Source organism: Bactrocera dorsalis, chromosome 1 (assembly GCF_023373825.1).
Source record: "Bactrocera dorsalis isolate Fly_Bdor chromosome 1, ASM2337382v1, whole genome shotgun sequence".
NCBI classification, from domain to species: Eukaryota; Metazoa; Arthropoda; class Insecta; order Diptera; family Tephritidae; genus Bactrocera; species Bactrocera dorsalis.
In genome coordinates this window covers 74,042,382-74,064,816 of record NC_064303.1, presented here as the reverse complement: position 1 = coordinate 74,064,816, position 22,435 = coordinate 74,042,382, and the positions used below count along the sequence as shown (strand labels likewise).

The window sequence follows — 22,435 nt, the reverse complement described above, 5'->3', positions numbered from 1 at the left end:
ACTTGACGTAGCCCCACAAAAAATAGTCTAAAGGCGTTAAATCGCATGATCTTGGTGGCCAACTTACGGGTCCATTTCTTGAGATGAATTGTTGTCCGAAGTTTTCCCTCAAAATGGCCATAGAATCGCGAGCTGTGTGGCATGTAGCGCCATCTTGTTGAAACCACATGTCAACCAAGTTCAGTTCTTCCATTTTTGGCAACAAAAAGTTTGTTAGCATCGAACGATAGCGATCGCCATTCACCGTAACGTTGCGTCCAACAGCATCTTTGAAAAAAATACGGTCCAATGATTCCACCAGCGTACAAACCACACCAAACAGTGCATTTTTCGGGATGCATGGGCAGTTCTTGAACGGCTTCTGGTTGCTCTTCACCCCAAATGCGGCAATTTTGCTTATTTACGTAGCCATTCAACCAGAAATGAGCCTCATCGCTGAACAAAATTTGTCGATGAAAACGAAACGAAACACATTTCGAACCGAACACTGATTTTGGTAATAAAATTCAATGATTTGCAAGCGTTGCTCGTTAGTAAGTCTATTCATGATGAAATGTCAAAGCATACTGAGCATCTTTCTCTTTGACACCATGTCTGAAATCCCACGTGATCTGTCAAATACTAATGCATGAAAATCCTAACCTCAAAAAAATCACCCGTTATATACATATTATGCATATGTATTGCTGTGATAAATTTATTGCGAAAGCAAATGTTCTACAAAGTATGTATATTTCTATACTTAAACAAAATTATTAGAACCATTGTATGTTTCTTGCATTCATAACCACATCATACTTAAGTCAGCGCAACCTAATTGTCAATGGTGGTGTTGGTGGTAAGCGCTTGGAAGGTCAAGATGCTAACACAGGTCCCAGGTTCGAATCCCGACAGAATAAATTTTTAACTTTTTGCTTTTAACATCGTATACTATAAAAATAAGTATTTTTCTTTATTTCAATTTCTATTAGTAAGAAAAATATTTATACTTATATGTACATATATTTGCATACATTGCCGAAAAAATAAATCACAAGCATACAAACATACATATGCGTACACATATGAATATGTCACCAACAAAAAATTGATTTTCACAAGTCAATCCGGCAGCCAAATTGGCGAAGAACAAAAGAGAGATGATTACGCTGCATATTCTCTTCCGCAACGAAGAGACGGAACTACTTTCCGAGTCAAAATTCCTTCATTTAGAGATTGCTTTATTCTTTATTTTATGTGCATAATAAATTTATAAAATGTGAACTTAAGTTTTCTAGTTTTCTTTCATACAAAATGATATGCATTCTGAAAATCACTAAGAAGTATAACTTCATCCGCGCGTAGAGACTCCACGCACCTTTTTTCTTCTAAATTTGATTTGTCTTCTATATATTTTACGATTAGAAATTTGGAATATGAATCTATACATGTAAGAAATTTAAGCTTTTGTGCGAAAAAAATATCTATATGGAGTTGTTCTCCCTCTTTGTTTGGTATTGGTGCTTCCCCTATTGGAATTAGTTTCGGATGTCTTTCATATTTATTACTATTACATATGCTACAATTTTTTGCGTACTGCTTAAATTGTTTTATCATTAAAGGCCAATAATATTGCTGCCTAATTTGTGCCAAATTTTCCCTATAATTTCTATGTGCTCTATTATGTGTTTGCTCGATTATCGATCCTTGATCTTCTTTATTGCATATATCATTAGGGAATAGTTTAGTATATAGAAATTTTATCGTGGGAAATGTCTCCTTCAAAACGTTTTTTATTGCATATAGCACTTCAGGTGTGCAAAATATTCCTGTAACTACTTTTGGATTCATATATTCTTTTAAAATACCAATTATATTTTCTGGTCTGTCATATTCAATTAAAAAACGTTTATTATTAAAAGAAAAAATAGTCTCTAAGACAGTAATTCTTGCTCCATTATCGATTACTATCTGCTGCTTAAAATGATTCAAAGGTTTTTTTGTTTCATGAATTTGGTACTCATCGCTACTTTCTGCGGAATGTTGGGTTTCTATTAGTGATTCAATTGAGTCACTCGACTCACATGAACTAGTTAAATTATTTAATACTTGTCTTGATAATGCGTCAGCAACTACATTTGTTGTTCCCGGTTTATAAATAATTTTTGGAGAAAACTCCTCAATAAAAGCTCGCCATCTTTTCATTTTAACATTTGGAATTTTTTCGGACATTGCAAATGCTAATGGTTGATGTCCGTATGAATTTCTAAATTTTTTACTGCATAATGATAATGGCGTAATGTCTTTAATGCCCAAACTATGGCGAATAATTCTTTTTCGTTTGTTGCGTAATTTTGTTCGGTGGTGTTTAATGTCTTTGAAATAAATGTTATTGGTCTTCCTTCTTGGGATAAGACTGCACCTACAGCAACATTAGATGCGTCAGTAGTTAAAATTAATTTTTTCTCAAAGTTTGGTTGAGCTAATTCAACTTGTTCTTGTAACGCTCTTTTTAAGGTTTCACAAGCAACAATTCCTTCTTGATCAAGATTAATAATTGTTTTTTTGGACATATACTGCGATATTTTACCATTTTCTCCCTTTAAGTGTTTTGTTAGTGGTTTAGCTATTGTTGCATAATTTCCTATAAATTTTCTATAGTATCCCGTTAATCCTAAAAATCCTCTAAGTTGTCGTAACGTCTTGGGATATGGGTAATTTTTTATTGTCTCTACTTTTTTGGGATCAGTTTTTATAACTTTATGGGATACAACGTATCCTAAAAATTCCACCTCGGTTTCTATAAATTTTGATTTTTCTATAGATATTTTCATATGGGCTTCTTCGAGGTTTGTACTATATATTTCAAATGAGATATATGTTCCTTTAGAGTTTTTGAATATACAATTATGTCGTCAACATATACATGACAAAATTTTCCTATAAATTCATGTAAAATATTATTCATTGCTCTCTGAAATATACTTGGAGCATTTTTAAGTCCAAATGGCATTCTAAGATATTCATATTTTCCGTTATTTACAGAAAATGCTGTTTTTTCTATATCGTTTTCTTCCATCAATATCTGATGAAATCCAGACTCTAAATCTATTGTGGAAAAGTATTTTGATTCTCCCAAATTAAAAAATATCACCTTGGGATTAGGCATTGGGTACCTGTCGGCTATTGTTTTTTCATTAATTTTTTTAAAGTCGATGACCAGTCTTAATTTCGGACTACCATCTTCATTTATTCCTTTTTTTGGAACGACCCAAACGGGAGAATTATACGGGCTTTTACTATGTCGTATAATCCCTTTTGCGAGTAAACTTTCGATTTCCTTATTAACAAAATTATTTGCAGATATAGAATAAGGATATTGTTTGGACCATATAGGTTTGTCATCCTCAGTTCTAATTTCTGCTTTAATATCTGTTCTAAAAGGTAAATCCATGTTCACGTTTTGATGAGCTTTATTTATTATTTTAATTACATCCTCTCTTAGCAATGAAATGTTGATATTATTATAGTTATATGTATCAGCAACTTCGTTAGAAATTTCAACATTATTTATTTTTAAAATGTTGTGAGCATTTGCTTCATTAATTTTTCTATCCTTAGTATCATTTTTGCTAATATTATCATTGACGGGTGCCTCAGGACCTTTTTGTCCCAAGGGGTTTAGTATAATTAAATCATTGAGAAAATGTATTTTCTCTATTTTATTATTCCCATAAATCAATTTTCTATTCAGAATATCAATTGTCGCTCCGATTTTATTTAGGAAATTAATTCCAATTAAAAGATCGCTCTCTAAATTGTTAATTTCATAGAAACGTTCCTGTATACCAAACAGATTGATATTATGAAAATGTTTTATTATGGTCGAACCATGAATGGTTCTAACCTTCTTCTTAATTACTAAAATGTTTTTATTATTATAAATTCCGGCCCGTATATATGAGCTGGTTGCCCCCGTATCTATGAGAATTCTAAAGATTTGCCCAGTTTTTGTATCGGTTTTAATAACATACGGCAAATCAGAATTTACCCTTTAAAAATGGTTCTCAGCAATATTATTAATTCGTTGAATTTTTGGTTGAGGTTGTGCGCTTATTTGTGCACTTTCAATTGACCTTTTTGGTATGTTTGTTCGCTGATAATTGGTCTGCCAATTACACCTGTTACTCCTAACATGTGGTTGGTTTCTTTGCACATGACTGGGTTTATTTATTAATTGGATTGATTGATCCACTTTCATAGGTTCTGGGTGATTGGAATACATTTGGTATGGATTATTATTCATTTGGGGGTACCTTAAGATATTCTGAAAATTCGAATATCTTCGGTTAGCTTGAGGCTTGTTTCGTGAACCAATTTCATGATTGTTTTTAGTAAATTGCAAAGCAAATTGCGATCGTATTTTATTTGAATGAAGTTTTTGTGCTTTAGCAAGAGCATTTGGCAAATCGGTAGGTGTTAATGCAAATAATATTTGGTTTAGAGGGTAATTTAAACCAGTTATAAAAGTTCTTAACGCGGTTTCTCGATTCTTGATATTTAATTGTTTTGTAATATCTGAATTGGTGCCGTGCGTCATTATAGTTTTATTTATTAGTAATGTCAATTTCTGATTGACTTCAGTATAATAATCAATTAAGGATGTCGATCCTTGTCTCATAACGCTCATCTCTTGATCAATTACGTGAATTGGTCGTCTGTCGGCGTAAGAAAAATCTAATCTTGCAAATATTGCTTCTGAATTCAAAACTGTGCCATGATTAGTTAACATATCATTGGCATTACCTACAATCTTATTTCGGAGGATAGTTAATGCTCCAAAATACCTTCTACTACCTTCAATATATAGGCTCATCGAATTCTTTGCAGCTTCTCTCCAGCTGACATAAGATTTACCGGAAAATTCTGGCAAAGACTTTATTATGTCTAAATTTTCGTCACATGTTATGGAATCATTAATTCCTTGGGTTTCATACTCAGTTACGTGTGACGCATCTGTTAGAATTTTAATTCTATTACTCAACTGAGCTATCTCAGTTCTTAAGTTTGCGGTTTGTGTAGCTATTAATCTAGCTATATCGTCTACAGTAAAATTATTCACTGCCATTTTGAAAAATTATAAAATTATCTTGATCTCTTAAAAATTCTTTATTCCTATCGCCTCTTTTTTATAATCGTTATTTTTCGGGTTTGCCCTTTTTTATATACTATATGTATTTGTGAGTTTCATGAAGCAAATTAATACTCACAATAAACAATTTGTATACTTAATTTAATTAATAAATACATATGTATAAGCCTTACTTACAACTAATTTTATGTTGCTGCTGTTGTTACTGTTGCTATTGCTGCTGTTGCTGCTGTTACTACTGTTGCGGCTATTGTTGACTTTGCTGCTGCTGTTGCTTTTTAAGTCGAATTTTGGCGGTTGGTTGTGCAATGGTCGTCGTTGGCGGCCATGTGCGAGGTTTAAATGAAATCAGTTTGTTGGTGAAATTTCTGATTTACAGAATTTTTTTTATTTATTTGTTTTTATGTGGATAGTTTATAGATCCACGCACTTTCTTCTATTTGTTTGAAATTTTCAAAAATTTTCACTTTCAGTTTTTGGTTTTTCAATACACATTTTAAAATCACTTTATTTGTGAAACTGTTGTAGTTTTTTGTTTTTCAATTTTATTTATTTTTTCAATTGTTGTAACGCGTACGTTAGCTTGTGGCGCTGAGATTTTTTCTTATGTCCCTTGGTGATTTTTATTTTGCCGTTAATTGCTTAGTGCGTTTCGAGTAACACACTAGTATTTTTGTATTTCTTTTCTCGCGAGTTCGCGATACTTGTTTGCGTTTTGTTTTTGGTCCGACAGGAGTTTTACGATTCTCCTGGCAGGATCGCCAATTAATAAATTGTTTGGTTTTCGAGTGACTACGGGCAACTGCCTGTGGTCGACCGCCGTTTTCTTTATTATCTTTTTCTTAAATACAATATTTTGCTTAAGCCTAGATACAAATATTACTCTTACATTCTAGGAAGTATATCTACAATCCACTTGAGATAGGACATATGTTACAAGTGGAAAGATTCATCTTACAATCTATGAGTTATATTTTTGGACCACCTAAGGCGGACAGTATTAGGAAAGTACCATATGGGTTACATATTTATAACAGAAATACAATATGTTCATGTAACATGAACTGGTGGTATTAACTTACACATGTAAATATGTGTGTATGGCATTCCCTCACAAATAATGCATACACAACATACATACTTATGTATATGCGTTCACATGTAGATATGTCACCCGCAAAAAGTACAAATATTGTTCTACAAAAACAACAATCGTCTAATATAGCATCAGCAGTGTCACAAGTCAATATGGCAGCCGAATTGGCGAAGCTCAAATGTAGTAAATTTTACAACAAAAACGATTTCATTCATAAACGCAGGGGCATATGCCACAAGCGACCTCGCTTCATTCATATAAACAGACGCCGTAACATCTCCCCGAGCCTGCCTTTGCCTATAAGCGGCTTTTCGCGACGATGGCAAAAGCTAAAAATCATAAATTGAACAACTTTCTGATGCTTCTTCACAGAAAGAAGTCAGAAAAGTGGCAACAACGGAGTTGTCGATTTATAATATTCAATTCTAAAATATTTTTCCGTAGTTCGCAAAAATCAGCGTCGATATGTAAGCATGTTCATACATATGCATACATATTTACGCACGTTTGTAGGCGAAGCTGTTACAGCGGCAAGGGAAGCGGTAACAATCGGCGATCGTTTGTTGGTTTCTTTCGCGTCTCGTCGCGTCAGTGCTTCTACAGATTGATGTGCTGAACACATAGAACGCGACAGACTGCAAGCGCCATCTGAATCTGATATTGAAATACACACATTCTTAAGGACACAGTTATTTAGACAGCTGCACAACTACATAACTGTGTCCATAAGAACGTGTGTATTTTAATATTTCACAGATGTCGCTTGCAGTCTGCCCTGCTCTATGTGTTCCGGGCGTGACTCTTTGAGTTTCGGCCATTGATTGTCACACTTGTTATTATGAATGTATGTACATACATATGTATGTGGCTCGCATTTGCTTTCGTAAACATACAAATGTGCCCGTGAAACGAAGATTTCGCATGAAGCAATAATTGTACACATTTCCATACAAAGTTGTGGGTAGACAAATTTACAAACATTATGCGTATGTTTCTTTTTGTTTACATACACACATAATTACATACCTGAATATGTGCGACCGCTTGGTCTTTTAACATGTTATCAAAACTTTTAAAGACCTGACCTGTAAATAAATATGTATGTATGTATGTATATATCTTATCAAACCTACATTAATTAACCCTGCATTACTAACCTCAAATCATGTCGCATGGTTAATAACCATGGGTCTTATCGACCCTCATTTGTATTATCTTTTAAAATCGTTTAAACTTATAAATTGCTAAAACGTATACGTCTTTTAGTATATTGTAGTATTTTATTGTTAAATTTATAAAATGATGTGTTAAAAAATTAGTTTATATACTTAAATTGAAATTAAGTTTGTATTCATTGCAACATAGCTAAAAAAGTGAAAAAAAGTTATCCAGCTAGATTCCGCAAAAAATGATAAGTTTTAAAGATATTGACTTCAAATAAAGTGCAATTGAAACCTGAAATATAAAAGTAAAATGTGAAAAAGAAAAATTGGAATGACTACTGTAAAAATTTTTCAATTATGTAATCTAATCGACCCAGGGTATTTTTCAAAACAATTTTTTATGCATAATATTTTACATGATTCTTATTCTTATTGTTTATAAACGTTTAAATATGTAGAAATTTAGATTACACATATATCTTGCGTTAAAAATTATTCTTTATTTTTTGTTAATTTAAAAAGTTTGCGTGTCTGGGTCGATTCGACCCTAAGGTTAGTAATGGAGGGTTAAAGATTTACATGCATACAAGTTGATACCACCAGTTCATATTACATGAACATATTGTATTTCTGTTATAAATATGTAACCCATATGGTACTTTCCTAATACTGTCCGCCTTAGGTGGTCCAAAAATATAACTCATAGATTGTAAGATGAATCTTTCCACTTGTAACATATGTCCTACATATGTCCTATCTCAAGTGGATTGTAGATATACTTCCTAGAATGTAAGATTAATATTTGTATCTAGGCTTAAGCAAAATATTGTATTTAAGAAAATGTAATAAAGAAAACGAGGCAGTCGACCACAGGCAGTTGCCCGTAGTTACTCAAAAATCAAACAACTTATTAATTGGCGATCCTGCCAGGAGTATCGCAAAACTCCTGTTGGACCATAATGTGAAAATAAGATTCGGCGGTAACCATTTAAGGGGACAAAAAATCCCCGTGTTACCGTTTGAAAATCAACAAGTATCAGTGAAAACTGAGAAAAGGAAAAACAAAACGCAAACGCAAACAAGTATCGCGAACTCGCGTGAAAATAAATACAACAGCAATTAGAAACGCGCTAAGCAATTAACGGCAAAGTAAAAAAGATTGAAAAAATGCTAAGTCCAAAAAGAGACACATAAGCAAAAAAAAATCTCAGCGCCACTTAGAAAAATATTGAAAAAATTTCGAGTGTGTGTTTGTGCCACCAATTGCCAATCGAACGCGCCACGTCTATACGGATTACGAGCGAAAAACAAGCTAACGTACACGTTACAACAATTGAAAAAATAAATAAAATTGAGAAACAAAAAACTACAACAAGTTTCACAAATAAAGTGATTTTAAAATGTGAATTGAAAAACCAAAATCTGAAAGTGAAAATTTTTGAAAATTTCAAACAAATAGAAGAAAGTGCGTGGATCTATAAACTATCCACATAAAAACAAATAAATAAAAAAATTCTGTAAATCAGAAATTTCACCAAAAAACTGATTTCATTTAAACCTCGCACATGGCCGCCAACGACGACCATTGCACAACCAACCGCCAAAATTCGACTTAAAAAGCAACAGCAGCAGCAAAGTCAACAATAGCCGCAACAGTAGTAACAGTAGTAACAGCAGCAATAGCAACAGTAACAACAGCAGCAGTAGAAGCAGCAACATAAAATTAGTTGTAAGTAAGGCTTATACATATGTATTTATTAATTAAATTAAGTATAAAAATTGTTTATTGTGAGTATTAATTTGCTTCATGAAACTCACAAATACATATAGTATATAGAAAAGGGCAAACCCGAAAAATAACGATTATAAAAAAGAGGCGATAGGAATAAAGAATTTTTAAGAGAACAAGATAATTTTATAATTTTTCAAAATGGCAGTGAATAATTTTACTGTAGACGATATAGCTAGATTAATAGCTACACAAACCGCAAACTTAAGAACTGAGATAGCTCAGTTGAGAAATAGAATTAAAATTCTAACAGATGCGTCACACGTAACTGAGTATGAAACCCAAGGAATTAATGATTCCATAACATGTGACGAAAATTTAGACATAATAAAGTCTTTGCCAGAATTTTCCGGTAAATCTTATGTCAGCTGGAGAGAAGCTGCAAAGAATTCGATGAGCCTATATATTGAAGGTAGTAGAAGGTATTTTGGAGCATTAACTATCCTCCGAAATAAGATTGTAGGTAATGCCAATGATATGTTAACTAATCATGGCACAGTTTTGAATTCAGAAGCAATATTTGCAAGATTAGATTTTTCTTACGCCGACAGACGACCAATTCACGTAATTGATCAAGAGATGAGCGTTATGAGACAAGGATCGACATCCTTAATTGATTATTATACTGAAGTCAATCAGAAATTGACATTACTAATAAATAAAACTATAATGACGCACGGCACCAATTCAGATATTACAAAACAATTAAATATCAAGAATCGAGAAACCGCGTTAAGAACTTTTATAACTGGTTTAAATTACCCTCTAAACCAAATATTATTTGCATTAACACCTACCGATTTGCCAAATGCTCTTGCTAAAGCACAAATACGATCGCAATTTGCTTTCCAATTTTCTAAAAACAATCATGAAATTGGTTTACGAAACCAGCCTCAAGCTAACCGAAGATATTCGAATTTTAAGAATAACTTAAGGTACCCCCAAACAAATAATAATTCATACCAAATGTATGCCAATCACCCAGAACCTATGGAAGGGGATCAATCAATCCAATTAACAAATAAACCCAATAATGTGCAAAGAGACCAACCACATGTGAGGAGTAACAGAAATAATTGGCAGACAAATTATCAGCCAACAAATATACCAAAAAGGTCATTTGAAAGTGCACAAATAAGCACTCAACCAAAAATTGAAAGAATCAATAATATTGGTGAGAACCATTTTTTAAGGGTAAATTCCGATTTGCCGTATGTTATTAAAACCGATACAAAAACTGGGCAAATCTTTAGAATTCTCATAGATACGGGAGCAACCAGCTCATATATACGGGCCGGAATTTATAATAATAAAAACCTTTTAGTAATTAAGAAGAAGGTGAGAACCATTCATGGTTCGACCATAATAAAATATTTTCATAATATCAATCTGTTTGGTATACAGGAACGTTTTTATGAAATTAACAATTTAGAGAGCGATCTTTTAATTGGAATTAATTTCCTAAATAAAATCGGAGCGACAATTGACATTCCGAATAGAAAATTGATATATGGGAATAATAAAATAGAGAAAATAAATTTTCCCAATGATTCAATTATACTAAACCCCTTGGGACAAAAAAGTCCGGAGGCACCCGTCAATGATAATATTAGCAAAAATGATACTAAGGATAGAAAAATTAATGAAGCAAATGCTCACAACACTTTAAAAATAAATAATGTGGAAATTTCTAATGAAGTTGCTGACGCATTATCAAGACAAGTATTAAATAATTTAACTAGTTCATGTGAGTCGAGTGACTCAAGTGATTCACTAATAGAAACCCAACATTCTGCAGAAAGTAGCGATGAGTACCAAATTTATGAAACAAAAAAACCTTTGAATCATTTTAAGCAACAGATAGTAATCGATAATGGAGCAAGAATTACTGTTTTAGAGACTATTTCTTCTTTTAATAAAAAACGTTTTTTAATTGAATATGACAGACCAGAAAATATAATTGGTATTTTAAAAGAATATATGAATCCAAAAGTAGTTACAGGAATATTTTGCACACCTGAAGTGCTATATGCAATAAAAAACATTTTGAAGGAGACATTTCCCACGATAAAATTCCTATATACTAAACTATTCCCTAATGATATATGCAATAAAGAAGATCAAGGATCGATAATCGAGCAAACACATAATAGAGCACATAGAAATTATAGGGAAAATTTGGCACAAATTAGGCAGCAATATTATTGGCCTTTAATGATAAAACAATTTAAGCAGTACGCAAAAAATTGTAGCATATGTAATAGTAATAAATATGAAAGACATCCGAAACTAATTCCAATAGGAGAAGCACCAATACCAAACAAAGAGGGAGAACAACTCCATATAGATATTTTTTTCGCACAAAAGCTTAAATTTCTTACATGTATAGATTCATATTCCAAATTTCTAATCGTAAAATATATAGAAGACAAATCAAATTTAGAAGAAAAAGTTTTGGAACTGTTACAAATATTTCCAAATGTTAAAAGTATAGTTATTGATAATGAACCAGGCTTAAGTACGATACAGTTCAAGTCTTTAATGGAAAGGATTAATGTGCAAATTTATTATTGTACACCACGCCACAGCACAAGTAATGGCCAAATAGAAAGAGTTCATTCAACACTGATTGAAATCTCCATATGTTTAAAGCAAGAACACAACTTAATTAGTAATTTTGATTCAATTATGAGAGCAGTTCAACAGTATAATAAAACAATTCATTCTGTAACAGGTAAACAACCTTGCAACATTTTATTTAATAAAGAGCCTCATGATAATATGAAAAATGTGTTACAAAATGCTCAAGAGAAAATTCTAGAGCATCATAACAAGAAAAGGCTTCAGAAAAGTTATCAGAAAGGAGATATTATTTATGAAAAAATTTATGGGGAAAGAAATAAATTGAACCCCAAGTACAAAAGACAAGTAGTATTAGAAGATTTAGGAAATACAATTAAAATACAAAACAGAAACAGAATAATACATAAAGATAATATCAAATCTTAAATTAATATGCAAGAAAAAGAAATTTTTGTCTAAAAGTTGTCACATTTAAAAAGACTTCAATCAAAAAAATAATTAGAAGTCAAAGATAATATAAAATGTATCTAAGAGTCAAATTTAAATAAATTGTACATATAAATTAAGATTTTAAAATGGAACTGTTTAAATTGATAAAATAGTCAATAGCCTCACGTACTATATCCCTTTGAATCGGGACGCTTCAATTTAGAGGTGGGGGAGTTAATACCACCAGTTCATGTTACATGAACATATTGTATTTCTGTTATAAATATGTAACCCATATGGTACTTTCCTAATACTGTCCGCCTTAGGTGGTCCAAAAATATAACTCATAGATTGTAAGATGAATCTTTCCACTTGTAACATATGTCCTATCTCAAGTGGATTGTAGATATACTTCCTAGAATGTAAGATTAATATTTGTATCTAGGCTTAAGCAAAATATTGTATTTAAGAAAAAGATAATAAAGAAAACGGCGGTCGACCACAGGCAGTTCCCCGTAGTCACTCGAAAACCAAACAATTTATTAATTTGTACGCATATTTGTATGTTGGTGTGTATATACATTATTTGTTCAGCAATGTCGTACACATATGCATATGTATGTACATATCGAGCAGTGCGCGCACACTTTTTACTGATAAATGATAATATTAGGATTTGGATTTGAATTCTACCTACATAAGTATGTATGTATGTAACTATGTGCTAATATCTAGATGCATATGAAAATTTAAATGATGAAATGTGATTTACATATAATATTGTTGTAATATATAATATTAAGTGTTTTAGGGTATCTCATATACATATGTACATATGTATGTATATAGCATATGTATGTATATACAACCATATGCATACATATTTATACGAAATTATATAATATTATCAAACATTATAAATATTTAATAAATAACTCTTATTCGCACATTAACTACAAATATAGTTTTGAAAATAGCATAATTTTAATAGAATGTTATCAGTTTTGCATGCATTCGGAAAAATATGCAAAATGATAATCATATCAATTAATATGATTGCTTGTAAACGTATGTACATATATAATTATATCCAAAAGACTAACATACGTCTGTAATAAGAATGTATATTTCTGAGCATAATTTTCATTGAATGCTCTGCTCTGTTCACGCGCCACTGTTAAAGTTTCTCCTTCTTAGCCAGCTGTGGTGAAATGCACCCATCGCCTTTTGTTAGCTTTTGACAGTTCACACGCTTGTCCGTTGTTGGACCTTCTCTGTAAATATACGTTCTCTGGTGCATACGGAAAACATCTGTTTTACCGAATTCGTTTTTATGCTCTCTTTTCGTCGTGCAAATATATTGCCAAACAAAAGAAAAAGGAAAATTACACAAGCATTACAGCCTATTGTTTGCTCATACATATACATACATTAGCACAAACAATTTGTGCACACTAATCAAAAAAGCGAATTGATCTCTCTAACGAGCTCTCAATTGCTTAAGAATATAAGAAAAAGCATAATCATAAGCACACAAACATTTCGTGCATACTTATGTAAATAGCGCATTGATCTCTTCAACGAGCTCTCATAAGCACATACATACAAGTCCAAGTATTAGGGTGTACATACATAAATATTAACTTAAGGACGTAAAAAGTATTTGTAAATTAAAAGCGCGGATATTTGCAAACTTAAAACTAAAATAAAATAATTAAATATTATTATTTTGCAAATAAATAATAACACGAATAACATATTCGTTGGTTAGCAACCTAAACTGAAAATAAAACATTTACCTAAAAAAAGGTTCAAATCAATTTCCTTTTTCAAATCAGTTTGCTCTGAGGAAAATTTAATACGCTTGAGAAATATTTTAATACACAATATATTAAAAATGAACAATAGCAAAAATCAAAATACACCTGGAGCTACACGTTCAACACAGGTTGCTAAATTTATTTCGGAAAGTGACAGTTTAATAAGATACTGCACTAGATTTTCCTCCTCACCGATTCAAGAAAACTCTGAATCGTTATTGGAAATAAAAAACCAAAATCTTAACAATTTTTGACTCGTCTCCAAGCGGCTCATGACGCCATTGTAGACTCTGACGAATCAGACCTACCACAAAATTTTAAATTATCTGCTTACGCCATATACGAAAACTGCTTAGACCAGTATGAAGAAACAAAAGCTATGATCTTCGATCAATTAAAGCTAATAAAAGCAATTGCACCTACTCCCCACAGTAGAGCTGCCACGAATGGACAATCAAGAGGCAAGTTCAGGCATCCAACTCGAGGTGCCTGCATGTGATACAGAAACCTTTTACGGAGGTTATGAAGAATGGCCGTCCTTCCGGGACATGTTCACAGCCGTTTACATCAACCATCTTCAACTATCACAGGCACAAAAACTGTATCACCTCCGATACAAAACAAAAGGCCAAGCAGGCGTCATAGTAAAACAGTTCGCTCTTAATGACGATAATTTCAATTTGGCTTGGGAAGCTCTAAAAGCTAGATACGAAAATGAAAGAAAACTGCTCGATAAACAAGTAACGACACTACTAAACTTGCATAAAACCAAGAAAGGAACAAGTGAAGAATTTGTAACACTACAATCCACTCTTTCTAATTGTTTGCCGATTTTGTCGACACAAAATATTCCCACAGACAGCTGGGACCCAATTCTGGTAAACATTTGCACCGTCGCATTACCAGAAAAGTCGTTACTTCTACGGGAGCAATCGCTCTCATCACGGAAAAAGTGCCCAACGTGGCAACAAATGAAAGATTTTCTCACCACCCAATATGAAATTGCGGAAATGTTAGAAGAAAACATAATAAAAAATAAGAACATTAAACACGACCTCAGTGTAAGCTTCAATAGACCCCAAGCTAGAAGCAAACAAAAATCAAACATAATTTTTAACAAAACACAATCGTTCACATCCGAACAAAGAAAACAAACGTCATGCGAACTATGTTAAAGAGGGCATAAACATAAGTTTGCCAGAGGTTTAAAAACTTAAATATTAACGAAAGGAACAACTTTGTCAGATCAAAACGACTCTGTACAAACTGCTTGTCCCACTCACACAATCTTAATAACTGTAAAAGCAAATTTAATTGCTTATATTGTCACAAAAGACACAATTCGATGCTTCATTACAGCAGATATCCCCTCTCACACCAAAAAAGCGCGCTTACAAAAGAAACCACGGGTTTAATTGCAAAAGCAAATACCGAAACACAAAATTATAAATATTGCCAAGAGACAACATGTTGCTCAAAGGCACAAAGTTCAAAAGCTGCACAGCGAAGCACAAGGTGGACTAGTTACAGAACTAGTTACCACCACACCAACTCAAGTTGAGAAAAAATGAAATAAATGCCTTAATTCACAATTAAGAAAATTTCAGGAGATAGGGAAACTTCCCCAAATATTAAACAAAACTAAAGAAGATCAGTATTGTGAGGATTTTTCTAAAGCCACAACTACTCGATGAAATAATGGCTACCACTAGAGCCACAATTTTGGAATACCTCACATAAAGGTAGAAAAAGCAAGGTCAGATTCCCTCTGACAACCCCATATAAAAACACAAATATATGTTCGTAACCTTTCGACCCCGCAGGATGGCTTTCGCCAATAATGAAAAAACAATTCTGAACAAATCCTAGAGCGGTGGCGGGCTACTAAACGCCAAATTAGTGCATAAGCACTTAAACATAAAATTTAACAAAAGTGTCTCAAAAAGTAAAAGCACAAAAAAAATCGACACTTTTCATACAATATTGCCCCACAGAGGCCTCAATTGTAAAATAGAAAAAAAAAGTAACAAAAACAGATATCGCTCTTATCGTCCCTACATATGCGCTCCTCATAAGAGTAGTTGGTGAGAATCTGTTGTAAAGCATGAACCTCCCACTTAAAAAATTATAATTCTAATGAAGCCGTTCGCAATTACCGACCACTCTCTCACAAGATCCCTCTATAGGCACAGCCCTAACTCCAGGGCTAAGGAGTAGCCATTCTGGCCATATCTGAGCCAGACGTGGAATTACTATCCTTCATTAGCCGTTCATAAATTAACTATCATAAAAAATTGCAACAATTGCCGATAACATCAAAGAGGCAAATAATGAACAACCGGTATCCTATGCTGATGAAATAAGAAATTTAAATAACCGCTAACAAATTAATACAAGCATAATACAATAAGTCGTCAAAACACGCAAAAGCAATTACTACCTCAAGCACCTCTACCTTCACAAATGCAATTTTCTATTAAAACCATTACATACATATTAAATGTCTCAGATTATATATATAAAACTAGGCAAAATATTCGCCTAGGGGGCCCAGGATGTTTAAATGAGTTAAGCATCCACCCCCTTTACCCGGTGAAACTGGCGCATCCTAATACTACAGCGCAATTCACCAGAGGATGCCACTACACAACAATATCAATATAACACACCACACTCGCACCAACCCAACCAACAAAAGCAAAAGCGAAGGGAAAGCGGACACTTTTCGATCTACACTTTTGCCATACACTCATCGCAAATCAACATTCGCTTTTGATACACTCGTACATACACTGCGCCGCGTTAACACCTCTACGCCGATATATGTATAATTCACCGACCCTGAGCGCGTTAATTAGAGTCGTCTGTTCTCCAGAGCGCTACATCAAGATCGATACACGCGTAACCACCGAGCTACATACGTTCGAATCAACACCATCTCTCGTTGCTTCATCTGGACATCGCCTCGCATTATTCATATTGTACATGTATCCCATATTTTGTGTATTAAAACCATTTTAAATCTAAATTACGTTCGCATTCTGTTTTTAATAAAGTGATAGTGAGTGCATAATTGGAAAAGGCAACTAGTGGGTGTAGAATTAACTAAGGACAATATGGTATGTATTTAATATTAATGATATAAAAATTAATTTAGTTATTGTATTATTATGTTTTTTTCGGAAAAACAATTAATCATTAAAAAAACTATTTTTTTTTTTATTTTTAGAAATTAGTGTTTTGGTTATAGTGTCGGGCGAGGTCAAGCTATGAATTATTTTTCCTTGTAAACTACAGGGTTTCTACTTAACATATAAGCTCAAACATTTTCCCCGTCTTTTCCCCCCTTTAAAAAAAAGCGCGTTGAAAAAAGTTGGTCAGTTGCATAAAATGAGTAGTGTTTTATTTATTTTTTTCAATTAAATACGAAAATCCTCCTTAATTATTTGTATATAGATGGTTTAAGGGGGTTTTATCGGAGCCGGTGTGAAAATTGGACAATGGGTGTGACACCGCCCACTTTCTGGTGCAATCCCATATCTCGGGACCCGACTGACCGATTTCGACAAAATTTGGAACGAAACATTATTTTAATTTTTCTGTATAACTCTGTGAAAATGAGCGAAATCGGAATACAACCACGCCTACTTCGCATATAACACAATTTAAAATTCCATTTGATTCCTTCACTTTCCAGAACACAAATAAAGAATTAATTAATATAACGGAATAAAACTTGGCGATAATAATAATCGCTTAAAGTAAGCCACTTTTTGACCAATAATCGTCTAAATCTAACCAAAACTGTTCGAGCCCCTAGGTATCGAATATGTGAACCAATAGTTGACTTTTGACAGAAAATATTGTTCAATGTGTGAGATATGAAATTTAAATTCTCACAGAATCAATTTATATTGAATATATCCGCCAAAATTTGACTCAAGTCTCAATAAAAATTGCAGAACATATTTTATTCAGTGTATCTTTGCGCCTAAAATAGATACAATTGCGCGAAAACTTGACCACTCCAACACAACCCCTCACCTATAAAACTATGATCAGTGGCGGATCCACGGGGGGAGGGGGGTGTGGTTTGGTGTTAAAACACTCCCTAAACTCAGAGAAAAATAATATTACGAAAGAAACTTGGTTGCGAAAATATTCATCAACATGCTTTATTTTAGTAATATATCATGCGCATTATTATGCACCCATGCGCACTATAACTTGCCCCTGCACACCATTTTACGTAGTACATGGTCAACTTTACAAGCTCTTCATTATCACGTGCATAATTATTTGTCAGGATGGAGTCATGTGTAGAAGTTCACGCAAGTGAGGAAAGTTCTCTGATCGCCATTCACTTGGGAGTGGCCCAGAAACGATTCTTTTACATATGACTCAAGCAGCTCACGACTTCCGGTCTTTGACCAAGTATCCTCTGGGTAGCCTAAGAACATCCGTTTGAAGGCGAGCTAAAGTGAGAAGGCGAAATATCCCCTACTTAGGGTTGTGCGCTGGGTTTGGGACCCGCCACGTAAAAAAACACCCCCAGTGAATAGTCATAACCAGCCTCGGATGAGAGACCCCCCTTTTGATGACGACCATGGCAAACGAAATAAGGACTACGAACTAAGGGCATGCACCTGGAATATCCGGTCCCTTAATTGGGAAGGTGCCGCTGCCCAGCTGGTTGATGTCCTCGTGAAAATAAAGGCTGACATCACCGCCGTCCAAGAAATGCGATGGACGGGACAAGGACAGAGACGAGTAGGTCCTTGTGACATCTACTACAGTGGCCATATAAAGGAGCGCAAGTTTGGTGTTGGATTCGTGGTGGGAGAGAGACTCCGTCGCCGAGTACTACCATTGACTACGGAGAATGAACGTCTAGCCACAATCGGCATCAAAGCGAGGTTCTTCAACATATCGCTGATTTGCGCCAACGCCCCGATGCAAGAGAAGGACGATGTGACCAAAGATGCCTTTTATGAGTGCTTGGAGCGCACTTATGAGAGATGCCCCCGCCACGATGTCAAAATCGTGTTTGGCGACTTCAGCGCCAGGGTGGGCAAAGAAGGTATCTTTGGCACTACGGTCGGTAAATTCAGCCTCCACGAGGAAACATCCCCAAATGGGTTGAGGCTGATCGACTTCGCCGGGGCCCGAAATATGGTTATCTGTAATACTAGATTCCAGCATAAGAAGATACATCAAGCTACCTGGCTGTCTCCGGATCGAAAAACCTCCAACCAGATCGATCATGTTGTGATAGACGGAAGACACGTCTCCCGTGTTTTAGATGTGCGTGCGCTCCGAGGTCCTAACATCGACTCGGACCACTATATTCTTGCAGCCAAAATTCGCACCCGCCTCTGTGCAGCAAAAAACGAACGCCAACAAACACAAGGAAGAATCGACGTCGAGAAGCTGCAATCACAACAGACAGCCGAACGATTTTCTACTCGGCTTGCACTCCTGCTCTCTGAGAGCACTCGTCAACAACTCGGAATAAGGGAACTGTGGAACGGCATTTCAAACTCCTTACGTACAGCTGCAACCGAAACCATTGGTTTTCGGAAAGTGCACAAGAACAGCTGGTACGACGAGGAGTGCCGCGGAGAGAAAACAGGCTGCCTACCTCGCAACGTTACGATCGACCACAACACGTGCGGGATGGGATAGGTACCGAGAGTTGAAGAGGGAAGCGAGACGCATTTGCAGACAGAAGAAAAAAGAGGCCGAAATGCGTGAGTACGAACAGCTCGATAAGCTGGCCGACAGGGGTAATGCTCGAAAATTCTACGAAAAGATGCGGCGACTTACAGAAGGTTTCAAGACCGGAGCATACTCTTGTAGAACCCCCAAGGTGATCTAGCCACCGATGCCCAGAGCATACTTAAATTATGGAGGGAACACTTCTCCAGCCTGCTGAATGGCAGTGTACGCACAACACCAGGAGAAGGCGAACCCGATACCCCAATCGATGACGATGGAGCAGGCGTTCCATTGCCCGACCATGAAGAAGTTCGAATAGCAATTGCCCGACTGAAAAACAACAAAGCGGCAGGGGCCGATGGATTGCCAGCCGAGCTATTCAAATACGGCGGCGAAGAGCTGATAAGGTGCATGCATCAGCTTCTTTGCAAAATATGGTCGGAAGAAAGTATGCCCAACGATTGGAATTTAAGTGTGCTATGCCCAATCCATAAAAAAGGAGACCACACAATCTGCGCCAACTACCGTGGGATTACCCTCCTCAACATCGCATATAAGGTTCTGTCGAGCGTATTGTGTGAAAGATTAAAGCCCACCGTCAATAAGCTGTTTGGACCTTATCAGTGTGGCTTCAGACCGACCAGATATTCACCATGCGCCAAATCTTGGAAAAGACCCGTGAAAGGAGAATCGACACTCACCACCTATTCGTCGATTTCAAAGCTGCTTTCGACAGCACGAAAAGGAGCTGCCTTTATGCCGCGATGTCTGAATTTGGTATCCCCTCAAAATTAATACGGCTGTGTAAACTGACGTTGAGCAACACGAAAAGCTCCGTCAGGATCGGGAAGGACCTCTCCGAGCCGTTCGATACCGAACGAGGTTTCAGACAAGGCGACTCCCTATCGTGCGACTTCTTCAATCTGCTGCTGGAGAAAATTATTCGAGCTGCAGAACTTAATCGAGCAGGTACAATCTTTTATAAGAGTGTACAGCTGCTGGCGTATGCCGATGATATTGATATCATCGGTCTCAACACCCGCGCCGTTAGTTCTGCTTTCTCCAGACTGAACAAGGAAGCAAGGCAAATGGGTCTGGCAGTGAACGAGGGCAAGACGAAATATCTCCTGTCATCAAACAAACTGTCGTCGCACTCGCGACTTGGCACCCACTTCACTGTTGACAGTCATAACTTTGAAGTTGTAGATAATTTCGTCTATTTAGGAACCAGTATTAACACCACCAACAATGTCAGCCTGGAAATCCAACGCAGGATTACTCTTGCCTACAGGTGCTACTTCGGACTAAGTAGGCAATTGAAAAGTAAAGTCCTCTCTCGACGAACAAAAACCAAACTCTATAAGTCGCTCATAATTCCCGTCCTGCTATATGGTGCAGAGGCTTGGACGATGACAACAACCGATGAGTCGACGTTGCCAGTTTTCGAGAGAAAAGTTCTGCGAAAGATTTATGGTCCTTTGCGCGTTGGCCACGGCGAATATCGCATTCGATGGAACGATGAGCTGTACGAGATATACGACGACATTGACATAGTTCAGCGAATTAAAAGACAGCGGCTACGCTGGCTAGGTCATGTTGTCCGGATGGATGAAAACACTCCAGCTCTGAAAGTATTCGATGCAGTACCCGCCGCGGGAAGCAGAGGAAGAGGAAGACCTCCACTCCGTTGGAAGGACCAAGTGGAGAAGGACCTGGCTTCGCTTGGAATATCCAATTGGCGCCACGTAGCTAAGAGAAGAAACGACTGGCGCGCTATTGTTGACTCGGCTATAATCGCGTAAGCGGTGTCTACGCCAGTAAAGAAGAAGAAGAATTATTTGTCAAGTTGCATAATTAACTCATTCTTTTGGACAGTATAATATGATTTTTCGCAATTCAACTGTCTTTATACCCATTTTCGTGCACAAGAAAAACGTGTCCTATAATAACTGAATTTTCGCGAGGGAACTGCTATATTAAAAATACGTTGAGTAATAAAACTTTTCGTTAAACCCCCCCACAAAATTTTTCTGAATCCGCCACTGACTATTATCAAGATTTTCGGACATACACTTGACCTTGCTCCATATGCTTGCCGATTATATGTAAGGTACCTAAATGAAACCGAGAGAAAATTTTTTGAGTATGTAGCATATTAGTAGTATGTGGGATGAACAAAAATAGATAAAATGTGGTCGGCACTAACCCCTTCTGAAATATATTCAATACAAAATGTTCGGTTGCACCCGAACTTAGTCCTTCATTACTTGTTTTATTTCAATATATTGCATTATTATATTTAATCATGCATTTTTATTCATTTTCATTCATAAAATCACTTTAAATAATTTTGTCCGGTTTTTGAGACCAAATGCTCCTAAGTATGTGCGACTGTACTTCAGACCGTGAGTTATGTCAACTTCACCGACATACGACGTTGCGTCAACTCCACAGCCAACAAACATACAAGCCATTAATGGGCCACAATAAAAAAGTTAATGTAAATAAGCTTGATAAATTTAGGAAGTGATCGAACCAAACGAAGTCGTAAATATCAGCTTATGATTCCGTTTGTGTGGCAACGGCTTAAGCAATATACGTACACAATATGAACCAATTGGCGTATAAAACTAACAAATAAAAATCAATTGATTCATAAACAATGAAGAAACAATGTATATAAATAATAAGATTTTTCAATATAAG

The 22,435-nt window shown here is 35.3% G+C and overlaps 2 protein-coding genes across 2 annotated transcripts in view; both read right to left on the bottom strand.

Annotated features, from left to right (window-relative positions):
- Positions 1–22,435, bottom strand: part of LOC125776860 (protein Wnt-10b) — a 595,050-nt gene that overhangs the window by 402,817 nt on the left and 169,798 nt on the right. The gene's annotated exons all lie outside the window — the stretch shown is intronic.
- The window catches only part of LOC125777001 (uncharacterized), a 447,720-nt gene that overhangs the window by 313,861 nt on the left and 111,424 nt on the right, over positions 1–22,435 (bottom strand). The window lies entirely within an intron of this gene.